The sequence below is a fragment of the Aquila chrysaetos genome, chromosome 8 (assembly GCF_900496995.4).
Source record: "Aquila chrysaetos chrysaetos chromosome 8, bAquChr1.4, whole genome shotgun sequence".
Lineage (NCBI taxonomy): Eukaryota > Metazoa > Chordata > Aves > Accipitriformes > Accipitridae > Aquila > Aquila chrysaetos.
The window spans coordinates 5,613,444-5,637,911 of NC_044011.1; the positions used below are offsets into that span (position 1 = coordinate 5,613,444).

Here is a 24,468-nt window from a genome sequence, read left to right on the forward strand (position 1 = left end):
TGTGCCCAATGGCACATAGCAAGGCAAAAGCTAAGTCAGCTATTAGTACTCTGGTCTGCTGGCATCTGGCCGGTGCACCGAGACGGTTCCTTTTATTCACGTCTGAACCATAAAAGCCACTTTCCTAAGAAGACAGCAGCTGCCACAACACTGACGTGCTTTTTTCATGAAGTGTCTGCGGTAGATCCAGGTATATTCCTTCCCCTCTAGCTGAGGTGTAAATCTAGTCCATTAAATGTTTGGCTGCCTCATTCTTAAAACGCATTTATTCCTACTTGAACCCAAGGTCAGGCGGTCCCAGAGCAGTGCCGGTGAGCTGTGGTTCGTTCTTCATTTCTTTAGTAACTGGGGCATTTGTGCATCCATCCTCGCTAGCCAGAGAGCGCTTTCCGGAAAGTCAGTGAGCTGTAAAATATTTCTGCCTCTTCCAGCAAACCCCTTTGGTTCACGTGTTTCTGGGCAAGGGAGGATCCCCAGGGTGATGGGGCAGTGGCTGCTCCTCCTCTGCCCTCTCCAGGGCTGTTTGCCTTCATCGGGAACTTGGGGTAACAGCCAGGTTTCAAAGAAAGACCCAAGCAGCTAAAATAGGGGTTAATAGGGGTCAGGTCCCAGGCATACAGCCTCACTACCCATGGGGACTGCAGCCCAAAGCTCTTGTCTTATGGTGGGAAAGCCCTAAAAAGTGGTTTTGAGACATCACTTTGCAAGCACGCTGCATGGTGTACCCTAACATCCCCTCTCCTCCACCCCTGGGAAATTTGATTGAAATAAAAAGTGAATGTAATTATCCAGTCTCACATGAAATTCAAGAAAGGGATCAAAAACTAATTGAAGCTTCACCCTCCAGCTGAACTGGGGCAAACACTCACCCGCTCGACTCCCAAACCCCAGCCCTAACACGACCACCGTCTCCAAGCAGAAGGCATTGGACTTCGGGGTGGGAGAGATGCACTTTAGGCACCTAAGCTCAGCTACAAAGCATACCCTGATCTTCTTACCACACTTGGGCTACTAATTAATCCCCCCCTCCACCCACCTCAGCACAGGCACGCTGGCTGCGAACAGCAAAGCTTGGGCAGCACTGTCGCCCTGCCCGCAGCGGGCATCGGGCTCCTGCAACCGTTGCTGATGCTCCCGGCATTCTGCTCCTATTGAAGCTGAGAATTCATCTACACACTTCAAACAGAGAAGTCTCATTCTTTTTTTCTCTCCTTGTGTCATCAGCATTCAATGCCTGATGCAATTTATCCCTTACGAAGCACTCGCTAAAGCTGGTCAATGGTTTTCTGGATAAAAACGTGCCTTCACTTAAATAGGGTATTTCCCGGGAAAGCTCATCAACAAAGCAGCTTTCAAAAAAAAAACGGCAGAAAAGCACACCCAGTGTGTTAAATATTTTATTTCCTCCAGCAGGCAAAATGAAAAATTTCCAGACCGCTGAGTGGGGGGTGGAGAAGGCAGCTCCCAGCCACCATGGGAGTGCCACGACAGCACCCACCTACTAGGGCTGTGACTAAATAGATGGGTTATTGATCTAACACCCTAACAGCAGACACCCCAACATGCCACATGCCCAGCTCGAGTGCTTGGGACTGCAGGGAACTGTCTACTCTAAAATCCACATACCACTCCTTTTCCCTCCCTTGGTCCCTGTGTGCAGTTTGATACCGTAGGAATTAAATTCACTCCAGAATTCAATGTATTTTGCACTTTCTCTGCAGCTAAAATTGTAAGTCTTGCATCAAGTCTTCAGCACGCTGAAGACTTACAGACTGGCAATATGCAACAGTGTTTTGGAGGAAAGTAAAAGGATGGGGAGAGCTGAGCATGAGACGTGGGGTTTGTGGTACCCGCTGACGTGGGAGTGCGGTGGCAGGAGGGAAGGCGCTTGCGTCATTTCCATCCTCTCAAATCAGCAATAACATGAGAAGAAGTGTCATCCAGGGCTAACCCAGGAGCACCTGCCTCTGCAAGGAGCGGAAACCAGTTCTGGCACAGAATCATGAAATGAGTGATCTCGTTAGGTAAGAAATGATTTCTATGGCTGTGTAACATCCTCACTGCCGTGGTCTGCCCTGCCTACACGTGTAGTTCTGGTGTGCTTTGCAGCTCAGTTTACATCCTACTTATTTTTGGATAAACAGAGGAATTTAGTTTCTGAGGACGACGGTTACACACGTTGTTGTCCGGCGATGCATGCCCCTTGCCTTCATCTACTCAAACTGACCCAGTTCTCCACATCAGCAGCTTTCCCGGGGTGCAGCATCAATATATAAACTACAGCTTCTTCTGAAGTCTCCAATTAGTCATATTTTCTCAGCTATTCTGAGTCCTGGCAAAGCTTTTGAGAGTCAGCTCTCATCCGGCTTTCTGCTTTAGTAGGAGCAAACGTGGCCGCAAGACGCTGGAGTGTTACATATTTTATAAAAACCACTATGCCAAAAATATGATTCAAAGTCCTTGGCTGGAGACAGAGTAAAAGCAGAACATCGGCTCATTCACAGGGTTATGCCAAGAATCCTGCATTATAAATGCACCAGCACATAAATAAAATAAGACCACTTAGGAAGATGAGTACAGACTTGCCTCCCGTTTAGGACATCACAGACCTCGATTCCCAGGCAGGCTGAGAAGCAGCAAAAGTCCTTCCTTACATTTTCTTTTTGGCACTGGTCCTTGCCCTTACCCAGCCAGTGGACTGAATTCACCGGACCCGCATTTGTTGGGGTGTATGCAGCCCACATTTGCAACATCCCTCCTGAAAGGATGCTCTTGGCCTGGTTAGCAGATGCTGATAAAATTCTGCTGGCTGAATTTTTGAAGTTTAAGGAAGGAAGAAATTCTGAAAAAAAATACTTCAAAGGGAATCCAGCACCTTTCAGTCATCTGGAATATATTTATTCAACTCCTGCAAGAATGCGAGTTATAGGGAGCTGATGGTGAGGACAATAAGTATGGGATTATTCAACTGTTTACCACTCAAATTTACAAGGGGGCAACAATTTTCTAGTATCAAACAGTGGTCAAAATAGCTGACAGGTGCATTACATTGGAAAACGATGCCACAGCAAAGCGCTGCTGTTGCCCTGTCATATCCCTTCGATAGAGACATAACCTATAGTCATCCTGATGGATGAGCAGCTCTGCTTTTCCCACTGGTACATGCAGGGCTGTGAATTAAACAGATATTTTTAGAGTCTGGCCGAGGTCTGAAGTCACAAAATGTGGGAAGCTGCCACCGAGCTTCACAGAGATCCCCTAAAGTTATTATAAAAAAGATCAAGTGTGCACACTTTTGAAGTTCTCTCTTCCTCTTGTTTTTTTCCTTATTATTCTTTGGGATCGACCTGTGGAATTGAAACTGCCAGGAAGCCAGCACAGATAAGCGGGCGGGCAATTTGCTAAGGCAAAGCCACAAGCTCAGCTTCTGCCGTCACCAATGGCTGTGATGCCGCCGGAGCTGCGGGAAACAAACGGATCCAGGGGCTGGCAGCCACGAGGACGACGGCACGAGGGCTCTCCCAACGCGGAGGGGCCGGGAAGCGGGGTTGCGTCGTCGCATCCCACCCACGGCTCCGTAAGCTTCGGTTCAATAACGCCTCCGCGGGGCGGCCGTGCCGAGGACCCGGCTGTCATTGTCCCCAGCCGCCCTGGCTGCGCTCCCGCCCTGCAGCCCGTGAAACGCCGAGCTGCTGCGCAGGCAAACAGCTCAGCTCCATTATATTCTGCACACATCGCCGCTGAGCTCATTAAAGCCGGAGCCGGGAATGTAATGGGAGGGATCTGACATCCCGGGGAACATCCACCGCCAGGTGCACTCGCTCGGCACCGCACCGCGGCTTCGGCACGGGCATAATTCACCGGGCTGCCTTTGAACGGCGTGTGACAGCTCGTGTGCGCGTGCAGGGAGGGGGTGATGGAGAACGACTGCTTTTAGCACTACAGCTCTCAGTCACTATAGCAACCTGGATATTCATCATCCCATCTGATGCTTCATTTCTGCCAGCCAACCAGGGGCTGATGCAGAGCATTGAGAGATGGGTTCATTTACTGCCTCCTATGATTGCTGCTCGGTGCACCCCGGATAACCCCTGTATAAGCTAATTCTGCATGAATTTCCCTTTCTGATTTTTTTTTTTTTAAGTTTACTGGGGATGGTCCTGCCCACCGCCGGTGCAATAGCAGAAGCACTGGCGCAGAGGACTTTCGGGCAGGGTGTCACCATGACCTACTTAGTGCAGGACGAGGTGACATCCTGTTAAATTGCCAGTAGCTTCCCGGTCCTCTGGACCACTCTGTCCGGTAGCAATGCTGAACTAATCTGACCCTGAAGGCAGATTTCTGACAAGGAGGCATGTACCTCTGGCCGTCGGTATAACCTTGCTCTGTCAGCACGAGAGACGTCTCCCCTCCTCGGCTCCTCTGACCTGGAACAGCTGTGCTTAATCCTGCCTCTCTATTTCCAGATCTGATCTGAAAACCTAGATTTTTCTCCTTTTCTAATAGAAAAGAGAGAAATTAGCTAAAGCTTCAGGGGATAGAAAAATGCCATAAAAAACCAGAGGTGTTACTGTGCTGTATTCTCCTGCAGCTTTTCTCCCAGAGAGAAGCAATGTTCCTGTTCACCCTCCCAGTATGAAGCAAGATTTTTATCACATAATGCCTGATAAAAGGTCGCACTTTCACAGGCAACCAGTGACACACACGAGCATTTTCCCCAAAGATTTAGGCAGGCAGTATCAGGGCTATCCAGCCTGCAACCACCAGCTCGTTCCTGAAAGCTAAACCATGAATTTTTATCAAAGGCAAACGCAGAGGGGTGGGGTGTGCTCAGGTTATCACGGCGGCGTTATGCCAGCAAGGAAGACGGCTCCTCCTCTCCCAGCATCCACACTGTGACATTTTAGCTGAGGAAGCTGAATCATCCTTCAATTAATGACAGGCTTTTAACCTGATGTTGAGGAGTCTAGCTGAGGTCTCCCTTCTGTTAAAAATGCCTCTCTCTATGGCCAAAAGAAGAATTACTCCAACATAGTGATTTTTCTACCCCTTGGGTTTACGCTGTCCCCCCTTGGGAACCATTTGATGGGGAAGGATGTGGCAGCAGGGACATTGTGGGCAGCACAGTGTTTCCTTCAAACACATCGCCCTGCCAGGTGCCTCCCAAACTAAAGGCAGTTTAAAACACGTACTGGACCCTGCGGAACAAGGCAGGGAAGAATGATTAGGCAAAGGATGACGGACAGGAAGGGGAAGGGTAAGCAACAAGTCAGGGTGACTCAGGGCACAGACCTCTCGATTGCTCCATCATCACATTCAGGTTTTAGCTTTTGAAGCAACTGCTACTTCCCTCTTATTTCCTGGGGCAAGAGCACACCCAGGGCCTTTCGGAGGAGCCCAAAGAGATAAAGCAAGTATGCCAGGCTTAAAAAAGGATTTTAAATATGAGGGATGTTCAGAAGGTCAGAGGGAAGCTTAGGAGCAGATCGTATCAAGGTTGGTGCTACTGAAAAAAACCACTGAGAAGAGGCTGGGGTCTCAGGAACACGAACCCAGATCATGGAGTGACTCGGCACATGGAGTCACATGGAGTGACTGGGCTATCAATGGAGTGCCCAGAGGCGGAGGGTATTTTAGGGATGATGTTTGAACAGGTTTACAACTGTTCTCAGGATGTCAGGGGCTGATGCACCTTGTCTACACCAAAATTCCCCAGCAATACTGGTTTTTTTAAGGTCCTGAGAAAATTTGGCCTCCATTTCCCAGCACAGGATGGCCAAAAGATGGGCATGGTTGGTCATTAAGGAGAATCTGGATTACAGAAAAGAGAAGACAAGAGCAATAACTGCAGCAGGCAATCATGAGGTGGACAAATTAAGAAGGAAGTGGGGGATTTCAGAAACAGCAGGAAGGAAGAAAGAGGATGGTTGGACTGTGCAGGGTTGTGAGCAGCCTCCGTTCCTATAACACAGGGAAAAGTTGCTCTACTGCCTCAAAAATTCCATCGTGTAAAATTGTCCATGCGGGAAAAGCCAGCTAGAACCAGTACTGACATCACCTCTGTATCAGCATTACAGCATCCCAATGAAACATTTTGGGTCTAATCAAATTTCAGGCATGATGAAAGTCATTACTGTTCCAGTCGAAAGCATCGGAGTGAATCAGGTTTGAAGACATGAAGCCTGGGGAGAGCAAACGATGAGGTACGTTTTGCAAGAAAGATTTTCCTTCCATTATGACACTCAAAAGTAATGAAACAAAGTCTTTCCAGTACTGCACAGTACCATGCAGGTAGTTGAAAAGAAGAATTTAATTCTGGACTCCTAATGTCCTCTCCAAGGACCAAAAGCAGTCAGATTAGCCTAAAACAATGTGACAGCCGACCTGCTTGGTATCAGCCACAGGCACTCCCTGGAACAAAGAACCGAGCTGAAAAATATCACCCTATGACTAATGATTAAAGGCAGCCTATTTCTCTACATTTCAAGCCAGATGATTCCTAAGAGCACCAAACTTTCACTAGGTTTCCTTAATATTATGGATTCATGATGCCCTGCGAGGCATCAAGGACGCTTCTTAGAACTGGGAGTTAGGCTATACCAGGAAATCAATTTTTTATGTGATAGCAAAATGACGGGCAGGATTTTAAGTGGATCTTCTGTATTCAGAGAGGTTGGGTGGCCAATACGGTTTTTATTATTTCAGGAGCATTGGCTGAGATGTTCCAGAGTGGTCTCAGTATCACTTCTGCAAAGTAAAGGGCTCTGAAGCTGCAATGCCAGAATAAAAATGCTGGCACTTCTGCTTCCCTTTGTTCTCTTGTCTTTATTCACTGATATATTAGCACAATTCACATAGGCAGGAAAAAAGGCAACTTGCTGTGAAGAGAGACAACTATGTCTTATTTAACTACCTGACCTATTTCTGCTTTTCCTTTGCCTAACTTATTCAACAAGAAGTTTGGATTTGCAGAAATAGCTGAAATAACTGTGTTGGATCATGTGAAAAATACCCTTCCTTGTGGCAAAGCCAGCATGAAAAGCAGGTGCATAAACAAAAAGATTTTTACTTATAGAAATGAAAAGTTTGGAGGGGAAATGCACATTGCCAGGCTGATTCCCACTATATTCAGCATTTGCATATTCATTGCAACAACATATAATTTTCATTTCAGGGTATTACGTGACTCCGCTGGAGGACAACACCTATGTAAACACAACGAGGACGTATACATTCAAGCGTCTATCATCAGCTACCCAACCTGGAAACACAGCAAATCCCTACTGTCTGAAATGCAACTTCTTGCTCAGTAGTCAGGGTGATCTCATTTTGGAAATCACAGCCTATATCAATATCCCTGCCCTATTAGATGGGCTTTTAAATGATCTCAGGAGCACATCACACAGCTTTCGGCAAGGCGAGGCCCAGGGAAGGTGCAAGAGATGATTCAGACCAGAGAGAAGCGCTGGGGAGGGATGGCAGAGGGCTGAGTGACTGCTCGTGACCTGCCAGTGAGGCTGTCAGTGCCCTCCATCTCCCTGGAATAAAAACGGGTCTGTTCCCAAGCAGGCTTAGGATGCAAGCTTCAGAGCGCAGACACGTTACTAGGCACAGTAAAATGCTTTTAATTACTGTCTGGCACAGTTTGCATTCTCAGCTGCAAAAGAATCGATCCTTCTTCCTATTTTTCCTTGCAGCGGAGGGTACAGTTTTTACTTAAATGCTATTTCTGTTGACGAGCCTCTTTCCTTCCCACCCCCGACCTGCTGCTTCATGTAGATTGGAACTAATGCCAAGGGCTGTAATTACTGGCAGTCACAGGCAGCACCACTGCAGCGACTCCAACAACGTCGCCATTATACCAAACAACTCGGGACCCTCTGTGCCTTTGGATTCAAGCCTCTCCTTCGCAAACACCCCACTGGGATTCTGCAATGCACTGCCATGGTTGCAGGAAAATGGACCTGGTGACCTACAGGGTTTTATGTTCCTATATCAATTTCTCCAAATACAGGCAAGTTTGGCAAAACAGAGTTATTCTAAGAATAAAACATGGCATGATATATCCCTAGGTTTCCAGCCTAAGACGGATACTAATCACTTCACAGGGCTGTGGCAAGGATGAATAACTACAATCCCTGAGCCATGTCGAATGCTGTTTGTAGGTACCAAATGGTGGTAGGCTTAACATTATCATATCCATCTTTTAGTAGGCAGAATTATCAATGTTTTACGCTTCTATATTTCAGAGTCTGTGCTAGGAGAAATCAGCAGATTTACACATGGCACTGAGAAATTTGCTACATCAACCAAATGCCTGCAAAGCTAAAGCCATTAACAAATCAAATATCTACGGCTCAAGCATTCAGTATTAATTTATTTTCCTGCAGTCATTCCAGCTGAGCAAAATATCTTCCCCCACCCCAGTTTCTAATCAGCTTCCATCCTCCTCTGGGCTTACCAGAGTTAAATCTTTCACATTGCTCTCTGTGATAAATTGAAAAATTGAGCTGCGAATGGGGAAAAATGAGTTGCAAAGCAAATGCTTCCACTAGTAATAGATTAACTCTTTGTTCCAAGGCTATCACATCATTTCAAGAGGCTTCCTATATGTTTTCTGAAGAGCCATTGCAGTGACAAGATAAGATGCCACCACTGTGAAATAATCTCTAGGAAAAGAATCATTCCTCGAAGGGTATGCCCGCACATGAGCTAGCTGTAGAGCTCAATGGTAGCACTACCAAAATGGCAAATTAATCCCTCATCTCAAGACATAACTTGCACGAGGACTGTCTTACACTCATCTTAACACTTTCAAATACTTTCCGCTAACATCACAAACAAGAAATATTCTTCAATCTAATTTAAAAACTGCATCTGAGGATCTTGGGTTTTTCCAACACAAAGTTTTGTTTGCGAGTGACAGAGGTAGCTGATGAGGGTTTTCAGTAAATGAGATAAAAACAATCTTTTTGCGAAACTGATCTGTTCTCAATCTCATGATTCTCCCTTCCTGACTGCAGCAGAGTGAACTGGCTTCTTTCCCTTCGCAGTCCCAGAGCTTCTCTTTTCTAGCTCCAACAGCTCTATACGCAGAATATACTAATAGGAAAACAGTTGACAACATCCAGGGCATCCTTTAATACAACAGCTAGAAATAAGGAGAGAACGGCAGAATGATATGGCAGTCAGATCTCTTAATACACGAGCACGCAGTCATTGGACCACAGAGCTTGGAAACATGTTGTACACAAAACTAAAAACCCAACGTGAAAAGCTAGAAGATCAAAAGGAGTGAGCATAGGTGCGACCCCTCGGGAGAAAAGTGCTAATGCTCTCCCTGATCTCATCTGTCTTGGCGCAGATCCTGCTCTTATCAAGGCGATGCACTGAACGACATCCATATTACGCCAAGAGTTCGGTATTAAGCAATTTTCTGTATTGCTGGGTGAACTTCCACGGCTTGTGCAGTGCAAGCGATCAGGTTAGACGATTAGAAAGACTCTGCCTGACCTTGAGATCAATGAAAGCCCTCCTTAAGTCATGCAAGTTTCTCCAGGGCTAAAATCCTGCCACGGACACGGAGAGCCAACAGGCTTATTCAGATCACTGAGAAACAGAGGTCATAGCAAACCTACTGCTGCCAAATTCAGTGCAGCATCGTACAACAGCCAGCACGAGCTACTTAGTGAGCCAGTCTGCAAAAAACCTACCTGAAAATGACCTGGCAGCTTATAAATCTACTTCTGTGCTTTCATGAGGCACTGCCTCGGCAGCCCTGCTTATACGCAGTGAGGTCAAGTTTGTGGCATACCATTAGCATGCCCCGGTCCTGATGCTGAAAGGAGATAGAGATTCTTTTTAGACCAGCATTTCCCAAAGGTGATGATACTCACTTGACTCTGTTCTGGGTGTATGTATCTTCACACGACACTTACATTCAGGGAAGAGCTAGCTACCTTTAAATTGCTGCACATAATTATCTCTGAATCCCTGCAGCACAAGAGGGAAACAGCTGGAATTACTGGCTCCATGTGTAAACACTTGTGACCAGGAGAAAGCAAGCTGCTGACAGGTAATTAAGTGCTCCTTAGCTAGTGTAAACACTTAGGTCACTAATTGGAGCTGCTGCTTACTCTTTTGCTCTTTCTGTCCTTCCCACAAGGAACTGAGCTGCTGCCAGCAAAAAGTCAGCATAATACAGGCTTATTAATCTGCAGTTCTATACTCAGAAATAAAACCTTTGCAATGATTTTTCATATCCTCCATGATCTCTGAGTTCTCTGAAACTGTGACCCACATGTGCTGTTGCAAGGATGAGAGGTGAGGTTCAGTCCTTGGAGAAGATGTGGTGATACAGGAGGAGGACCAAAGCCTCGGGACCCCAGAGAGTGTTACCTGGGAATGATTTGGTTTCTGTCGAGTAAGGCTGCAGCCACCACGTACCAGCCTGCAAGTATTGCTACAACTTTCAAAGTTGCATTTTTTAATGTTATTTAAATTAAAACCAAGTTCTGATTTTAACTTTATAAAGGTGGTCTTCACTGTACACACAGGCAAAAGCTCCCCAGACTGATGTAAATACAATGCAATCCAGCATCCTCACTTTTTTGAAGGTACTTCTATTAAACCCAAGCAGGGGCTACATTAACTTGCCTGATAAGCCCAATGCCCCATGACACCAGATCAATCCAACTGTAACAAGTACTTCAGTATTCTTGTGCCAAGCAGACAAGTCATACATCCAAACGTTTACAGTTATTAGGATTAAGCGTTTGAAAACAAAGGTGTGAAGTGAAAGGAAGAAAAGGCTTACCCGGTGGATTTTGCTCTGCTCCTTGGGTAACCACTGACTAATTATCACATTTTCCCTTACACAGACAAACTGTATAACTGAACCCTAAACACTCTAGATCTGCTCCAGAGATAACTTCCACTTGAGATAAAGGAGCAAGTGGTAACAGGAGATGATTAACAGCCTAACATGGAAAGTTAACCAGCAACAGCATGCCCAATGACTTACAAACTATCCTCCAGAGTACGCTGGAGTAGGAGCCCAGAAGTCCAACGCTAGTTAGAACAGCTGTTAACAACAGTGTAACGAAGCACATTTAAGAGGTGTATTAAATTTCAAAGGCATTCTGGATGAAATTGGGCTGGGCAGCACGAGAGGCAGGGCTCCTGTTCCCATCTCTGCCAAAACCCCTTTCTGCCATCTCCTTAGATATAAGCCCACTAGCCGCTTGCCTGCGTGATAAAAGATAGAAGACATCCAAAGAAATGATCAGAGGAAAGAGAAGGTAACTTACTGATTAACTTACACCCTTTCTACTCCCGAAAGTTTGACAGCCAGGCACACAGCTTCCTCCCAGCCCTCCCATTCACCAACAGAAGGCAGGACTAGAAACATAATTTGTTCAAAGCCACAAACAAACAAACCCCCCCCTCTTTGCATACACTATAAGTTTAAAAGAAGCCAGTTGCTTTTTGGAACTGAAAAAATCCTGAAGCAGATAGGATAGTACTGTGGAATGGCACTAACTGCTGTCTCTAATCTGCAGCCTGGGACAGGAGAGCACCCGAAACTGTCGCACAGTGCTCGGTTTTATATGGACCACAAGTTTCACTTTAGTTCCATTGTCATTTAACAGAATCTCAGAAGTACAGTAAGGATGTAATTAGTTTGTGTTGGCCTATTAGTTGCTATTTCCACTGCTGAAAGCATCCATGTGCTCTTCCTATTACAGCGAGCACCATCTTCATATGCTCTCTCTTGGTCTGCTGCAAAATCCCCAACCTTTCCTGCTGACCAAGCATTCCAGTCGACTTTGAGAGGAGGAGAACTGGAGCCTCCCATGCTGCAGACATTTACCTGGGGAGAAGCAGGACAAACTGCAGAGCAGCTCGTGTCACCTCTCCGCTGGCACCCAGATGCTCTGCATCCTCTTTCGCAGAGGAAACCACAACCCAAACCCAGCCTCACTATAGACTCGCACAGCCACAGACTCAGATCTGGCTCGCATTTTGAAGAATTACACTATTTGGGTATGTTTCTCTGCAGGAGGAGCACTATAGATATGTGATATTAACACCTGCTACTGCTTCTGACTGTATCTCAATCTGTTTTTTTCTTTCCAGGTTTATTTGACAAGGAAAAGCCAAAAGGCAAGTGATGGGCTGCAGTTTGGCCATGAGCAGAATGACAGCTTCGAAAGGGATTTTCCAAAAATTCCACTTTAGTTTCTATACGCAAAGGTCAGAGCAGGAAGGAAAAACCCTACAGTGATCCAGGACTTGTGACGAATCTGAAACCCTCAACAGCACAATCCTGCTAGTACCTGTCTGTGCTACCCTGCTCTCTCAGGTCAGCAAGAAAGCCCAAGATGCCTCTCCAGCTTTTTTCCACACATTTCATTCACTGGCTACAGATTATTTTTCCAGCTCTGGAGGATGAGCGGTTCCTGCAGCCCATCAATACTGCTCAGCTGTCCAGAAGAGCTGTTATCGACGAGACTGAGCCAGTCACCCGAGGTTGAATGTGCACATTACCCCCTTCCCCGTGCTCCCAGCTTCTGGCTGACCCAGAAAGCAAGAGGTGGTCCAGCTAGGTCGGCTCCCAGCAGACCCCAGCTCAGTCCCGCACTGTCTGCTTTTCCAGTACTGGCCCCTGAAAAACAATCTTGCAGAATAATTCAGGCTGGAGGGGATCGCTGAGGTCACCTGCCCCAAGCACCTATCCCAAGTGGGGCCAACTTGAAAATTAGATCCAATTTTGGGAGCAGGCAGCAAGCAAAACCTATTACAGCTGATGGCTCGGGGAGGCTGCTCAGAGCCAGCTGCCCCTGAACTGCTATGGCCAGCCCTGGCTGAAGGCATCAGAAGAGGACAACTTGTTGTTGTCTACCAGCTGCCACTTCACAACCTCCAAGGACAAGGAGATGCTGATCCTAATCCAGATGAATTAAGATTTTCCTAGAGGCTTCTAGACACACGACTGCTAGACGTTGACAGCCTACAAGCTCCACAAATGTTGGAGCCAGGATGGGACAGAAAAGCTGTAGAAGGAATACCCCGCACCACCTGGGATGGAGGCACAGCCAGCTGCGAAGGGGAGCACCTCCTGTACCCCCAGACCTGCGACAAAATAAAAAGCAGTAGACTGGGAAAATGGAAATGGTTGATAGGTTTACTGCTGTGACAAGGCAGCCACCACAGTGCTCTCCAGAGACAGGGATGTGCCCATGGTCATTCCTGATGCCCTGAGCATCTCCTGAACCGAGAACAGCACCGAAGGAGGCAGGGGCAGGGTACAGCCATGGCTCTTGGCAAAGAGGGACACCCAACTCGTTTCAAACCTGAGGGCAGAGCCTTCAGCTCCAGGAGGACTGGAGGAAGACGGGATTGCTGGCATCTCCTGCCTGTGAAACTCTAGCCTCGGGGCTGATTGCTACAGCGGAGACTCCTTCCTTTACTTCATGCCTTTATCTCTTCTCATCTGCAGGATCCAAAGGAGATGAAAAACAAAGAGGATGAGCTGTCTGCTGCCTGGTTGCACAAGGATACAGACAAAAGGGAGAAGAGGGTGCTGTGCTATTTAAAGCTGCCTCCTCCTCAATTCCTAGGGGTGGAATTTTACCTCTGGAGTGTTGATTGCTTTGTAGGAAGGATTTAAAGAGTACTTATACAAAAATGATCATTAAAACATAAATTAAACCTATTCCTAGTCAATACTTTCCATTTCAATTGTTCTCAAAATCCAGAATAATGCATCCAGTTTGCTATAGAGATTTACTGCCATTTTTATATTGTTTTACTAAAACAAAATCAAAGTGCTGGTTTTTAAAATTGTAAGTATGTAGAAAGCTCCTTTGACAATAAGCTTACAGCACGATTCCTTAACTCCGCAGCGTCTAAAGTGACTTCAAATTAAAAGAATTTTGAAGTACTGTGATTAGTTTGATTACTAAATCAACAATTTGATTTAGTAAAATCACTGGCAGCTCACAAAGTATTAACAAGAACAATTAACAAGTGTTGGCAGTTTTCAAGTTATATTTACAAACTGTACTCAGACTAGAATAAATACAGCTGAAATCCTACCTTCTCTAATTCTTTTAACCTTTCTGTTTTTACTTTGGAAAAATAGAAAATGTTCAAAATGAGCCACATATACTCTAAAGGTTAATGCTAACTACCTGGGCCAAAATGCCTTTGGTAAATCAAGAGTCCAGAAAAACCATATTCCAACAAGCTTCAATTTTTTTTAAGTCAAAGATGGCTTTTAAAACCCAAAATAGACTATTCATCCCATCTGTCCTTGTGCCACTAGACAGGAGAAATTAAATTAGCACTTGGATGCCTAGATTTGAAAACTGGGGGCATAAGCCACAGTAGGGAAACAGCATGTTGGAAATTAAGATGGCTTTAACAAAGCACGTGCCAGTTCAGCACTTGCTCTGGTTAAATTTAATGAGTCATTGAGTTTTGATAATGTAAGGCAATATAGCGTGTGCCTCCTTATATAATCTTAAGTGTAATCAGATTTCATGAATAAGCATTTTCAAGTCATAAATGGGCTTCTTGTTAATAAAATGTCAAGTAATAAGTTGCTGTAGCGATGGTGATTGATGGCCAATGCTGCCTCTGGCTACAGAAAGAGAGGGTGCAGTGCTTGCTCGGTGTCAGCTTTTTTCTTTGCACAATTTCTACCCATCTGCTTTGCAAGAAAACCCACAGAATTAAGAGGATGTTTTGCACTTGGATATAGGATAGCTTCACCCAGCCATGGGTGTTCACCACAATCCCCTGCCTGAGATACCAGGAGGGATGCTGCAACCCTCTGCCTTGCTGGTGCTCCCAAGGTTGTGTCCCATGGGTTCCTGGGCATCAGTAAAATTTAACTGCTCCATTTCTTTCCTCCTGAATTGCTGGAAAACTCATCCGTGCTGCCAGGTGCCTGGGGGAGCTGCGGGAGGGCTGTCGGCACACCAGTGGCTCTGCTGTGAGAGCGAAGCAAGGAGGCTGTCGGCTTGCACTGCCGCTCAGTTCAGCTGCACTGGCTGATCAAAGGTGTGCAAACTGATGGGGGCTGACGAAGGGGCAATACCCAGAAGCCAAATTAACCTTCCTCAGGTGACAAAAGCCCTGGCCAGACAGCCGCTGCGGGAAGGTGAGAGCCGGCAAGCTCGTGCTCAGCGCTGTTGCCTTCGACAGCTGCCGGAGTTGTTTAACCCAAGCGCCAAACCAAGCTCGTAACCAAAATCTATTTTGAAAAGTGATAAAGTGGAGCTGGCTATGTGGTTTAACAGCAGCTTGATTTAGCTCAAGTAGCTTCTTTATCAAGTAAAAATGAAACCAGGCACAAAGCCAAGGAATTGCCTCAGCACAGCTCTGATGCTGCTCAGGTGAATCTGTTTTCATGCCTATTCAAGGTGAGTGCAGCACCATGCTCATGTGAAGATATTTATTTTTTAAAAAAAGAGTGAATGTGGGTCTTGGACAGCATTAGAAAGGAGCAGTGGATAGCAAAAAGCTGGGAGTACGGTGGGAAGGTGGGGAAGAGAGCAAGGGTGGACAGGGTGCAGGGAGAGGAGTGATGGGGCAGGAGCCAGGCACACCATGGGGCTACCATCCCATGTTCTCCATCCCTGCTGTTCCGAAGAGCGTTGGTTCAACCTATGGACGCTAGCATGGAGGAACTCGACCTCTGCTCATGCTCAGCTCATTTGAAACCACTCACACTATGCCAGAGAAAAAGGACAATTTTCTCCCTGTCCTCCAAAGATGACCTGAAGCTCCATCAATCTTCTGCTTCCATCCTACGCTCCTGCCCTTCCTTCTGCAGCAACCCCTCTTCTCTACCAGCTCCATTCTTAAAGGCAAACCAGAGGGCTTTTTTGTAACACAGCTTTGCTGGGTTTTATCCCAGACAGATAGTGCTCTTCTCGTTCTTGCAGGCCAAGGCTACCTCCTGACCCCGTCCCACCCGGCACTGCCAAGTGCATGAACTTGCACCCGAGAATTGCAGCCAAGTCATCACCGACTTTGCACTCTGGTTGCGTGCCCGGTTTTCTTGCCAGCCCTGACCAAGTGACAAACAGCATTTGAGAGAGAGCGCCAATACTGCACATGCCTTTTGAAAGCTACAGATTTGCTAAAGAATAGATTAATAAGACAAATATTTGAACATAAGGATATTGCAGTTTAAGGAGAAGCAGAGATTTTTGGTACCTGAATGCTGGAAAATTCTCTTTTCATAGGAGATTTGCTGTTCCCTGGCAATGTGCACCAGCCGGTTTATCGTCATCGCCTGGGCCAGGACTCCTCTTTGTGCGCAGCAGCGGCTGGCATAAAAACCTTATTGTTGGTGACTACAACACTTGTGTAAGTAATACCAGTATTGCTTTGCTCACCCTGCCTAGGCTTTCCATTTTTTTCCCCACAATATTCCTTTCCATCAAGGTTACAGATCATCAGAGAATTGATAGGGCCAAATTTGGACTCCAGTCCAAATGCAGATAAATAAACCTTTCCTAGATCTTCATCAAGTGTGTTGGACACGTGATATTTACGGAAGAAATTCCACTTTTCTGACTGATCTCTTGAAAAACATTTCCACTTCTGTGTGGCACTTGCCAGCTAGGCAGGTGGCAAGCGCAGCCGGCCCAGCACAATGGGGGGGGGGGTTTTGCTGGTTTTATACTTCCATGCCAAGGTCTTTGCAGAGAGTTTGTGGTGGAGCGAGCGGAAGAAGATGGCTTCTCCCAAGCCCTTTGGAAATGCTCGGTAGCTTCAGAAACTGCAGCAGTTAATTGCTGTCAAACAAAGACAGCTCTTCAGCTGAAATGAGAGCACCAATTGCCAAGGTTATCTGTCCCAGTGGATTATCAAGACAGAGAACAAGGGAGCCACAAACACGACAAATATGCATACCTAGGAGGCTTCCTAGTGCCCAGCCTCTCCTGCACCTTGGTCTTCTGTTCCAGAGTCAGGCCACCTCCTGAAAACTTCAAAGACCTTTCCTTTGTCACCATCTCTCAACACACTAGTAGGTAGATCTTATCTGAACAACCTGAAAAGATCCTTCTGAAGTTTTGCCCCAAGGTTCAGCAGGGAGATTATCACCACTTCAGGACTGTCTGGCATTCCATGTCCCTTCTCCTCCTGGACAGCAGCACAGCACTTGGGTCAGACTGTGATACCGGGTGGTTTTGAGGCTGGAAGACTGAGAAATGAAACAAGAATGTCTCATTTCAGACAGGACCAAGGCTACTCCTCTGATTTCAAGACTTTGTCTCAAAGTTTCTACCATGGCCCTAAAGAAATTATGCCAAGTATTACATACATACACGGGGAGGAATGTTTTTGTCGAGTATTGTATTGTCAAGTATTCATCGATAACAATCAACCCAACTAATCTGAAACTAATCTTCTATAAACGGATAGACCTTATCAAGTGCTAACTGTAGTTTGTTTTTCTGCATTTTAAATCATTCTTGTAGCTCTTTTGTGAAAACATTTCCAGCATGTCATTTTCTATGTTAAACTATGGACAGCAGAAGCGAGTACCACCACTCAAAGTAATGTCTCATTACTGTGAGTAAATATTCTGCTTTAGAAATCCTCCCTCTCATAAATATACAGAATTTCCTTGGTCATTCTCAGGAGACCTTTTTTTGCATCCTTCAAGTTGCAGGAGCACAATGCTATGAAGGTGGATTGCTGGTTTGAGAGATCACAGATCTAAATGACCTGCCACTGTTTCTCTTTGAATAAGATTATCAGGGACTTCCCAAATCATGCATTTTCACAGAATTATCTCTCTCTAAAGGTACCAGACTGGATACTGCATTTAACTTCCTCCAGTTTTGTTGGCAGCATCACTCTGGTGTTATCCTTGTGCATAGCACAATGTTTCAAAGCGATGGGGTGCAAGTTCTACTAAATACCCTTCTGCGATCCTGGACAGCACTTCAGAGAGCCCTGAGAGATTCCCTCTTGACTTCACAAGCCCCAACTCAAGCAGGTTTAGAGTTTCCAAAGAAATCAGCCTGAGTATGAGTCAGGAACTGTTATGCTGGTTTCTAAAGGCATTACCTGTGCTTTAGCTTTTGAAGGAGCAAAAGCTTCAGCAGAGGACATTCACTGAGGCCAACTAAGCTGAAAGTGCTTTGCTTGAAAGACGGGAAGTTTTTGTTTTCTAATCCATGACTTCAGTGCCTGTGCTTTCTGAATCACCTCACTGTTCCTAAGTATACCAAATCTGACCGCTGCCGCCCCGAGCTGTGAGACACGAGTAGCATGCTTGAACCCAGCGGCTGCAGCAAGCACACACACCAAGATACCATAACCTAGGGGAAGGACTTCCAGCAGTCTTCACCATCTCAGCACAGGTCTTTCCAATGCAGTCTGGGAGCAGATTTTCCCTCCAGATATCACCTGAAAGCCAGCTGTGAAACACTTCAAATGATGGGGCAGCCACACCTTCTCTGTGCCTGGGACCCTGCGATAGGGAGAAGGATTCAGCTCCTTCCTCCTGCTGCTGATTCACACCTTTGCTGGCTACGGGGCCACCTCCATATTTTCTTCTGATTTTTATGTAGAAGAAATCTGATAAAAAAGAAGTTGATAACTCCAAATAAAAGAATTTAGCTGAAAATTAAAACTGTGAAAGCTCAGTCCTGAAGCAACCCAGGTGTCCATGGTTGTAACTCTGGAGGCAAAGGAATCTGGAGAGGTTTTGCCAACATGCAGCTTCATAGCCAAGCCTACAGCAAACACTTCTTCAACCCGAGACGTTTCTCAAGTGGCCCCAACACATATCTATTTTCGGGGTCAGGATGCTGAAGGAATAACTCACAGTGGAAACACCAGAAGTCTAATATCAGAGTATTAACATCTGTTTGAAAAGAGTAGTAGCGACAGGAACAAAAAGCCCCCAAACCTCAAGCCATTCACGGCCAGCTGGTTTTTTTAATTTTCACTCCTAATTTGCTGGGAAGTTTCTGTACCACTGATTGCGCTGTCAGGAACAGCTCGTCAAGCTCACGGCTCTACCTGGAAGTCTTGCTGTATTTTAATTTACATTACCCCAAAGATACCACTTAGTTACCTAAGAAGTTAGAGTTTATGAAGACGCCAGAGAGAAGAAACCGTTTCCTCGACACGCCTTTCCTAATGCTGGGGGATTATAAAGGGGGACTCTACATTATCACATCTTTTTGTTTGATGCTGATAATTAATATTTATCATATTAAATGCAGAGTACCTATATGCCATATTACACTTCAGTTCAAACAACCAGCTCAAATTCCAAGAGCTAAGGTTGTTCTATCAGTGTCGACCATGTCGGCTGCAGCTCCCTGTGGGATTACCCTGAGGATATCAGTGATCATCCACATGGGTTTACATTTCACAAGGGAAGAGGAAAAGAAAATATCAGACCTTGATCCATGCCACGTGGCAAAGCTAACACTGCCAAATCAAACTCAACAGGGGTATCCTGCACGTACTTTTGTGTACACATGAAACAGTCTATTTTTCTTTCCAGCAGAAATTTTAAAACAACAATATGAAATAAATTTCAGTCTTTTCCTACCTGTCTGACTGATACTAGCTCTGAGCGCTGTACTTCCCCAACTCCTACATGTAGTATTTTAGGGAAGGGGGGAGTGTGAACAGACTTCCTTTGGGAAGTTCACGATTCTGTTTTGACCAGCTGACCTTCAGTTTGCATCAACAAATGGACATCCAATCATTTTTACATAGTCATGCAAGATATTGCTAAGCAAATACCTAAATACCCAAGGTAAAATAACCTACTACGTGTTCTTAAGCTCTACTCTACTTAAAACAGACCTGGCAGGCAACCAACCAGATTTTGGCCACTGATCTCTCAAAACCTTTATTTTGGGTGTTTACTCAAAGGGGTAATTTTGACAGGAGGACTCCTGCTATTCCTCACACACAGGGTAAGCCTCTACAGCTCATCCCATGCTGAACGTGGTCCCAGGAAGGTCATAGGCAGTATCGCTGTAACATGCGTTGACAGGAGGCAGACAAACCCCAGAGCCACGCCAGGAAGGATGCTCCAAACCAGCTGGAGCACAAAGGTACAATCCTACCAAAATCCCTTCTGAAAAAAAAATCCAAAGCCAGGCACAACAATGATGCAAAGAGATCACAGTGATGGGGTATAACTTGAGCACTGTCTGAAAGAGGAGAAAAAAAATAAAAAAGAGAATTTGGCATAACCTCAGGCAGCACAGGAAACTTTTCTGGGGAAGTACCTTCCACCAAGAGATGGTCCCTGGCACTGGCCTATCTGAAAGGCTACCGTGGCTATTTATTTCGGCAGCGCCGTCCGACCAGCACTACCTGTACCGTGTCTTACCATACCAGCACGTGACATGCTGAGACTTGCACCTGCAAGTGTTTCAGAGAGGAATTATGATGCATCTGAAGTGCATCACTTCCAACAAACACGCCACCTGCTTTCATCTCCGCACGTAGTTTTACTCGCAGGTCAAATCAAACACGCCAAGTTAATTGCAGGGACAGAGAAAATCACCTAGGAAAAACACAGTATTTCACCAGGCCTGAAAAACATAGGTGTATCTGTCATCACACATGAAAATAATGCAGACAGACACAGTAACATGAACGGGGGGGGGGGTGGGGGTGGGGAATGACAGGACAATAAAAAAGTAATATGGACTGTATAAAAATAGACTTCAAGTTATGTCTGAGCAGCAATTTCCCCTTGGTAGACATATTAGCTGAATGCAAATGCGGACACAGAGCTCATATTTATTTCTTGAGTGAGACCTTCAATGAAGATGTAATATGAGGGAAGCCAGAGAATACTTTGCATTTCTACAACAAGAATATTACACAGAATGAGATGCAACGGAAGCAACACAGGAAGTAAAACATTTCCACCTCGAAGCTTATAATGAAGCAAAAAAGAGAAATACTCTTACACTGCAACCTGCTGGTCCCACTGCTAAGAGATGCTGCAACTCTGCCGGACTGCAGGCAGGGCTGGCATGAGACCACCCCGTGGGGACCCGATCCTAAAGCTGCCTGACATTCAAGCAGCAGGCACATGAAAACATGCAGAAGGGAAAATTTGTGAATTAAATTCTTTTTAGTCTTAGGCCCGAGACTGAATTCTGAAGTGAAGTAAGTCCATTAAGTAGACTTCAAAGTATTTATCCTGTCTTAGCCTAAATCACTGTTTTAATAATAGGTTTGTATGCCAAGAGTTTAATAGCTTCAGCAAAAAGTATCTAAAATGTACAAGATGCTATATGTTCTTGTAGGAGCCTTACAAAATCCAACCCACCTTCTAATAATAAACTGTTTCAGGCTTTCATTTTCTAAATTGTATGTGTACTTTGGAGAGAGGTTTTCTTGAACCTGCCGCATAATGAAAGATTTCAATAAATCTTGTCAAACCAGACAAACAGAGCTAAATTTTAATTTTACTTTTAAATTGCAGCTGAGTGCTCCAGTAGATGTATTTTTTCTGTAATTGCCACATAACTAAGGCGGAGGAGTTTGCTTATTTTTAACAAGATAGTGTTATTGTCTCCATGTGTTAAAACATTTAGTTGTCTATAAAAATTTAACCTTTATATATGCAGAAATAGATTTGTCTCCTGTGCTGTAGCTCTGGCCAGTAAGGGAGAGAATATATTACAGGAGGGGAAGGGAGAGAAATATTACAATAATTGGAAAGGACACTTTAACCCCACGGTAAGGCTCAGTATGGAAAATTACTCTATACATTATCATATCATATGGTGCTGCACAGACTTACAGCCATGGCTAAAGCTTGGCTGTAGCCTGACAAGCAAGACAACTTTTGTTAAATCACACGCTGGGAAAGAAACAACCAAATTCATGGTACTTGTGAGAAACAGGCTTTTTGGTGCTATTTCCCCATTTCTGTACTGTCTGAAGAGCCTCCATCAACGTACTGCAGCTGCATATGATGAGGGGGAGTTTTCAGAGCACTGAGTAATTTTCATGTTAAGAGTTTCTAACCAGCACGCCGAACTGAAGCACACAGTGCTAAAAATAAGAGAAAATGCCTTCCCTTCCAGCCCATGAGGACACAGGCGGGTTACTTCCACCGCCCTCCTCTTCCTCCTCCTCCTCCTCCCCATCTCCGCTCCGGAAACCCGAGTCTGGCTTCCATGCGGAGAAAGGGACCCCACGGCCCCTCCGCCGCCGACCAGGAGCTTCGTGAGCCCCACCGCTGCCGAGCCATTTTCATATTATTATTGTTATTATTACTTTTGAGGATTTGGTAATGAACTCATTAAATCACCAACCCGGTGCGACAGCGAGTGGCTGAGATGCTGCTGCTGTAGCCATGGTAACCGTCCCCCGCTCAGGGGACCTTGCTGGCCCCGAAATTACTGTCACCCCCAATCAAGCGCGGGCAGCCCGTGCCGCTGCGTGCCATCCAGCAGTCGGCATACAAAGGATCGCCATTTTCCACGGAGCCCCCGTGCACATCTGTATTCCCAGCCCAGGCTTTCCCTCCCCCTGTCCCCCTTCCCATCCCTTCCTCGCTGGCTCTGCTCCAGCTGTTTCCTAGAAAGGCTGAAACAAAAGATGCTCTGGCTGCGTTGCAAGGAGATGCTCGCAAGGCATCGCTTTTCCTCGGCTTCACCCCTTCTCCCCGCGGCGCCGTGTGGGTGATGCGGGGGGCTGCTCCCCTCCTGGGGTGGGCCAAGGCGATGGGGATCGCTCCCCAGGCAGGCAGCAGCCGTCCGGCCCACCAGGCTATTTGGAGAAAAATATTCCATGCCAAGGTTTAACTGGCAGGGAGTGCAGTCTTGTGTTTGCAGAGTTAATAAAGCTGATTAAAATATTCTACAATATTGAGGTTTTTTTTTTTTTTTTAAAAAAACCACAGCTTGAATTTGTATTTACACTTAAGGGTACCTTAATTCACACTCATCTAAATTAAACCGAGCACACCGAGGACTGCAGTGGAATGCACTGGACATACCAACACATCTCTGCAGACAGGTAGAAAGGACAAATGCTGTAATGCTTATGCTAAACAGGAGACGGAGTCAGGCAGACTGCAGGCAGGACAGCAGCGGCTCCTTACCCAGCGACTGCACAACCCAGCTTCTGTCTCCATGCTGAGCTGAATCAAGGCTGCGAAAGATAATTCAATCCAAAATATTAAGAGCAAATCCCATATGTAATTTCTGATAACTGGTTCATTACAAACACAAGATGTAACTAATATTATGTCATTATACAGATAAAGATCCTTGCCAGTTAAGATTATTAATAGCATTGAAGTAAATGTTAGCATCTTGTCAACTAGATCAGAAGAGTTTGTGATAGTATCATCTCCGGTGTTGGGATCAGTTAAGTTACCGCTGCCATATGAGGAGGAAGTGAAGCATTTGCATAAGCTAAAAATTTTATACTTTAACGTGCAAGGATCTGAAACTGCAGCACGCCCCCACCGCCACCTTCCTTACCAAGGAAACATCCTCTCCCTGCTGTATCATTTCTATTTGTGCTCTAAATCACCATGCCTGAGTCATGGGAGAACAGAACAGCCTTTCTTTGCAAAAATATATTTTCCCAACACATGCAGTTACAGGATGTGCTCGACTCTACAAGCTCCCTGAATATTTTTAATGATGCTAAAAAAGAATAATTAAGCCAGGAATTACAATTAAGATGCCCTCAATCGTAATTCTTACTTTCAGTCAGACCTTGACCTTTAATGCCTGCTCTGTCGAGCTCAACTGACAACACGTAGCAAAACCAAACACAGGATGTGGACACTGTCAGCAGCTCGAAATGAAAACACCCCACCAGAAGTTCGTCAGACGTTTCTCTTTAGAAGTGAATTTTAAAATTTGACGTGGCACAGCTTTAACGTGCTAGGTTCTGCAGGCTGCTGAAAGCCCTTTCCAAGCCAAACGCAGGAGCTGAAAGGCAGCCTGTCAGCAAGGGCAGCGTGTCTCACGCTGACAACCAGCCTCGGCTCCCTGGCTTTTTCTGCATACAGCATTTTTGGCACTCCTTCGCTAAACACTCCCGGGGCCAACCTTGCAGCAAAGTATTGCTTACAGCCCGTGCAGAAATGCTGCAGGGCAGTTTGCTGAAGGATGCTGCTGCTGTCCTGAAACTTCCCAATATATTTGTGCCTCTCTCCCAGTTCCTGGTAGAGGACGCTCTTCATATGAATATTTCAAACACCTTGAAAGCAAACGACTGATTCTTGGGTCAGGTCTGTACTATCATGCATGTTATTCCAGCAACAGATGGAGAGAGCATCCCTTTTCTGTTCTAAAGGCCTATGCCATCATTTGCATGATGCGATAGCAGCAGTCGAGAGAAGCTCCTTCTTCTAGCCTTGTTTGTCCACTAGCAGGGCTCCGATGCCACTTCCCTGATCCTGCTCTTCCAGACAAAAGCAGC

At 45.7% G+C, this 24,468-nt stretch overlaps 1 protein-coding gene across 1 annotated transcript in view; it reads right to left on the reverse strand.

Annotated features, from left to right (window-relative positions):
* Positions 1-24,468, reverse strand: part of MYO1D (myosin ID) — a 161,957-nt gene that overhangs the window by 10,691 nt on the left and 126,798 nt on the right. The gene's annotated exons all lie outside the window — the stretch shown is intronic.